Source organism: Danio rerio, chromosome 4 (genome assembly GCF_052040795.2).
Source record: "Danio rerio strain M-AB ecotype USA chromosome 4, GRCz13ab, whole genome shotgun sequence".
Classification (NCBI taxonomy): domain Eukaryota; kingdom Metazoa; phylum Chordata; class Actinopteri; order Cypriniformes; family Danionidae; genus Danio; species Danio rerio.
The window spans coordinates 42457084-42463269 of NC_141024.2; the positions used below are offsets into that span (position 1 = coordinate 42457084).

General features: G+C 34.5%; 1 long non-coding RNA gene across 1 annotated transcript in view; it reads left to right on the top strand.

The window, feature by feature from the left end:
* The window catches only part of LOC148680839 (uncharacterized), a 785675-nt gene that overhangs the window by 441923 nt on the left and 337566 nt on the right, over positions 1–6186 (top strand). The gene's annotated exons all lie outside the window — the stretch shown is intronic.

Here is a 6186-nt window from a genome sequence, read left to right on the forward strand (position 1 = left end):
ACCCAAAACTCTGAGCGATGGCCAAGATCCAGCTGCTGCAAGACAGTCTGACTCCAGGACACATGCGAGGCTTTGCACTTGGTACAGATGAGGGTTTCTGTAACCATGTTGTACATCCTGTCGATGTCCAGAACCTGCCGTGCCCTTTTGTGCAGACCTCCACCTGTCAGCTGATGCTGTCCACATGCAGGATTAGGGCAAAGGACTTTGACCCTCCACAGCTTGTATGGCATCCACAGCAAAAGTGAATGACAGAAAAATCTGTCTGGAGCTGGAGCCTGATTGTATGTAAGTGCAGGCTGTGGAGGGTAATACCAGAGCTGGAGGTTGTCTCGAAGCTCTGGCTTTCCTTTGGACCCCATTTTAAAAAGCCTGCTGGCAATCCACTTGTGGTCCTCTGGTGGCAAGGTTTCAGCCCAAAGGCGCGGAAGTGGAACAGCTGATGGAGCTTGCGACAATGACCCAGAAGGTGCAGTCTGTGAAGGAAAATAGATAAAACCTTTAGTCTGATAATGTAAATGCACCTTACATATTTGAGTGAGTATCCTCACATGATGTTATCATGATTATAATCTAAATACCTTTGATTTTAAGTGATTGTTTTTAAATACCTTATTATGTATTTCAATTCCAAAAATCATTAATAGAATTTCACCAATAAACATTTTCTTTAAAGAAGCAAAAGTATTTTCCAATACAGTTATTTCTCTTTTTCCTTTCTACTTCTTTTCCATCCATTTTCTTTTCTTTTACTACTGTGAACATAAAATATCAACAGCAGAAGGCGTAATTTTTGTGATTCTTTGCTTTATTTTTTCCTCTCTTTATTTTGTTAACATTTATACATATATCAAGCTTAGTTAATTAACATCAAGTCAATTTAATTGGCTGGTCTTAAAACCACTTTGTGTGAATTCAGCTGGGGCAGCAAATATGCAAACCAAATTACCTTTTTTTGGACAGAAAATTTGAAATTACTTACTGAGACAATGCCGGACGGCTCTGTGGAACTGGTCACTGCCGTAGTGGATGTGAGGACGGGGGCAGACACTTGAAGGTCCTGTGTCTGTACAAACAAGCAGTATAACAAAGTGCATTTTGTAAATATATATCTATAAGTAACATTAACTAATCAGATTTTTTTGCAACCATTACTTTATTTGAACATTAATGTATAAAATACATTGGAAATGAATGATTGCTGCTAAACTGTAAAATTTTGTCACAGCGCTTCTATGCAGAACAAAAAGTTTAAAGAATGGTGCTTATTTTTAATATATATGTTTTTATGCACTAAAAGAATACTACAGAGATGTTTTATTGAGATTTAATGTGACTGTACTTAATAAAAATACGAATTTACGTAAAACAAATGCTTATACCAAATTCTCTCAGAAAGCTATGTGGATTATGACAATACTTACAGCCGTGCTTGGTGTAGAAGCACCAGAGATGTATAAAGTACTAGAGACCCATACTTAAGTAAAAGTACAAGTGTTCTATCAAAAAGTGACTTGAGTAGAAGTAGAAGTGCTCTTTAAGCACCATACTTAAGTGGAAGTACAAAAGTATTCAACATTTTTTGTACTTAAGTATTGCAAGTAGTTTATTTCAAAATTTACTACTCAAGTACTGAAAGTAAAAGTACAAGTATTGTGTAATGTAGTTATTAAAGAAGGCAGTCAAAAGACATCATATTGTTTTGTTTATTTTAAATATCTTTGGGGCACTTGATTAAGCAGAATGAAAAGAAACATGGCTTACGATACTGTTTTTCTCTGTAAATAATTTCTATGGTACAAGAATTCACATTGTCAGGCTCTTTTACCAGAAAATCACTTCACTGATGAGATAATTCAGCATGTTCATTCATACTCTCTCTCTCTCTCTCTTTTACACACACACACACACACCTAAATGTACTCTCTTACACATTCATACACTCTCACGCACAGTTCTCACTCTATCTCTCTCTCTCTCTCTCTCTCTCTCTCTCACACACACACACACACACACACACACACACACACACACACACACACACACACACACACACACACACACACACACTTTTGTGAATTGTGGGGACATTACATAGGTTACAATTGTTTTTATACTCTACAAACTTTTGAATGCTCTAAACCCAACCCTTACAGGAAATTATGTGTAGTTTTACTTTCTGAAAATAATAAATATTTAGTGTGATTGAATTTTATACATAATGTCCACATAATTCACCATCTCCTCCTAACATCTGTGTAATACCGATGTTGTTATACATATACATGGGCGCACACACACACAAACACGAAATTACACTCTTTTACACTCTCATACACACACACTCTCTCTCTCTCTCTCTCTCTCTCTCTTACACACACACAGACGCACACACAGGTACAATCACACTGTTTCTCTCTTACATGCATTATTCACTCACACACACTCACACTTTGGTAGTTTTGAAGTTTGATTGGTTAATACCACAATAAACAGGAGTTATGTCTTCTGGAAGCAGTCGTGAAACTAAACTAAACAAGCAAACTAAATCCTGTTGCACTAATTCACTTGATTTTGATTTTATTGTAAAAAAAAAAGAAAAAAGAAAAACAGGAAAGTGTGTATAGTACTGTGTTAAAAGAAACTCTAAAATACTTTATGGCTTATGGCTATGGTTTAGTATTATTTTTTTTAAATTTTGATTATGTTTTTAATTAAATTGGTCTTGCACTTATTGCTTTTATATTGCATAAATATATTGCTTTTGTCTTGGTGTGACAGTTATAGGGTTATTTTTAATACAATTTTGTTCTTTAATACAGCAGTCACATATATGAACTGTACTCTTAATTTGACCTGCTTAAAGAAAGCACTCTTTCTGAATGTATCAAACAAAACTCGTGCACAGAAGACAGCACAAGCATTTACAGCTAATAAACTCATGTCAATATTATACCGCCTGCTTTTTGAGCGCTGACAGGCGAGGTCTTATGATGATTGGTTATTATCTTCATCTGCTCAACAGAAAGGGCTTTAGAAAAGAAGCGCTGTTCACCCATGGCGGGAAGAATAGCCGGTTATCACAGGTAATAGACACAGTGGAGAAAACTTGAACATCAGGCACGCTCGTGTCTGGATGGATCGACAGCTTTAACAGCCAAGAAAAGAGGGAAAGTTACCTTACAAACAGGCCAGCGGGTCAAATGTCCAAAGTGAGAAAGAGAGAGGCAGAGGTGAAGTTTTACAACATTTCTCCCTATAGTAAATTAGCGGCTCGTGTGCCGCCTTCACTCGCGCCTCCGTCCTCCGCAATAGTATTGCGACATCGCGCATAGGAGATAAATGACGTCATCACGTAATCACCGGTTATGACCTATTACTGAACTGATATCGATCATTTTGACACCCCTAGTAACGAGTAACGATGCATCACATTAAAAATCTATCGGAGTAAAAGTATTAAACTCATGGAAAATATGTACTTAAGTAAAAGTGGAAGTAGGAGAAAAAAATAACACTCCAGTAAAGTACAGATACTGCCTTTTAGTACTTAAGTACAGTAGTGAAGTAGTTCTACTTCGTTACTATACATCTCTGAGAAGCACTACACACTGCTGAACTGGGCTGGACGTCAGCCTGTGATGGTCTTCTAGCCACACTAAGATTTGGCTTTGCTGCAGCAATGTGGGATTCGGAAAATCTTGGTTTGGTGAACTCAAAAAGGGCAAGACAAAAAGCATTTCATTAAAAACACTGTGTTCACAATGGCAAAATGTACACTACTTTTCAAAGGTTTGCGATCTGCTCAATGTATTTTTTTTATGTTTTAATTATGTTTATCAAGGCTACATTTATTTGATCAAATATTTAGTAAAAACTGGAATAATGTGAAATAATAATATAGGCAAATTAAATAAATAAAGAATAATTTATTCAAACAATTCAAATCAAATAAAATCTACTTAATTTATGAGCAAATCAAACACAATAGAATTCTTGCAAAATATGAGTAATATTAAGCTTTTATATTTTAACAATAATAATTTTTTTGAACATTAGTGTATATCACATTAAATTTCAAGCAATTAGAAACTATCTTTCTATATGTCAGTTGTACAATCAGTTTGATTTCTCTACAGTGTTTCGAGTTCAAGCTGTTTCTTACTACCACCCTCTGCTACTTTTACAGGTAGAAATAAGATATAAGTTAGAATAGATTTAATTAGACAACTGGTTCATTGCAAATAAATGTGACACATTAGGCTTTGATTAAAATTATAGTTTTCTGGATCAAGGAGCAATATGCAAACAAATATTTTTTTTTTACTACCAAAGGAATAAAGTATTGCATTATGTTATATACAGTATTATTGTACTATTATTACATCATGCATTTCAACAAAAACATACATTGTATATTACAACATCACACTATGTGTTATATACAGTTGAAGTCTGATTTATTAGCCCGCTTTTTAATTTTTTTCCACCAATTTCTGTTTAATGGAGAGAAGATTTGTTCAGCACATTTTTTTAAACATCAAAGTTTTAATAACTCATTCCTAAGAACTGTTTTATTTTATCTTTGCCCTGATGACAGTAAATAATATTTGACTAGATATTCTTCAAGACACTTTTATACCACTTAAAGTGACATTTGAAGGTTTAACTAGGTAAATTAGGTTAAATAGGCAGGTTAGGGTAATTAGGCCAGTTATTGTATAACGATGGTTTGTTTTGTAGACTATGCCAAAAAAAAAAAAAAAAAAAAGCTTAAAGAGGCTCATAATATTGACCTTGAAAAATGTATTCGAAATAAAACAAATAAGACTTTCTCCCAGAAGAAAAAATATTATCATACCTGTGGTAGCAAAAAAATAATATATATATATTTTTAAATAAGCACTTTTTCAAGATAATACCTCAGACTCGTTGTTTAGAAAAAGTACAAATTTTAGCTTACACTTAAAATCAAAACAAAGTATTTACTATTAGTGTTTATTATGTATCATTATCTGAAGACAAGAGGTTAAAATGTAGCTTTAAAAACTGTGACCCTGACCATGACCTGACCATGTAATTTAATCCAATCATAGAAACTCAAACCGACCAATCAGCAAGTGTCTGCTACCCCCCACTGTGCAAGAGGTGTGAAAAGAAGCAGGTCTCTAGCAACACCTCAACTTTTTTTATTGCTTTTTGTTCTTTTCTCTCCTATGTTTGAACTTTGAACTGAACTTTGAACACCTTGAACACTTGAAACACTGAAATTGTCATTTCTTTTGATTTTTTAAAAAATGTACCATTGACAATTGCGGTGAAATCTTTGATGCCACTGATGGAGTAGACGGGGGCTGGGGCTGGGCCTCAAGTTGTCTCGTCTCCATCACCTCCTGAGCAGGTACAGTAGGGGCAGGTTGTTGCACCGTTTGTGCTGGAGCAGCAGAAGCAGTACTCTGCTGAAAATAAATCACAAAAATACATATAATCATGAAAAAGGAAAGGCATTCTAGTAAATAAAAATAAACACATATTGACTCAAAAATGTACCTTTTGAGTGTGAAAACCACATGTGCATTTCAGCACACCTCCAAGCAAAGTCCTCTGCCCACGAGATTGCAATGGGCACTTCTCAATCTGAAAAAATCATGAAAGATATATTAAATAATTTTATACAATACAAAAAACTTTTATAACTAAATAAGAATTTTTACTCAATGACTCCCTTAATAAAGCACACAATAGCTCTGTAAATTAATTTAACACTGTTTCTAGAATGTGTTTAATATTTGTCTAATATGTAATCGTACAGTTTGTATCTCCAAAAACGAAAAGAAGAATAAAAGGAACTGGACAGGAACATTTCAGGCCTTAAAACCACATGCTGTATACTGTACTCATAATCCCTTCCCCCACCTTTTCAGATCTCTCTCATAAACGGTCAAACTTACTAAATTATTCGACGTAAATCTCAAAATACATGAAATTTAAAACACTGTAATATTTAAAAACAAGTATGACATGTTTTACACAGATACTGTACTGAATGTACTGAAGCCTAACAAGTTAACGTTACTCTGTTAAGCAAATTTCAACAAACGTTATATCATGTAAACGAAATACACACCCTTTGATAAATCACATGCCACTTTTTTTGTCGAGGAGCTGGCCTTTTTCCCTCATTTG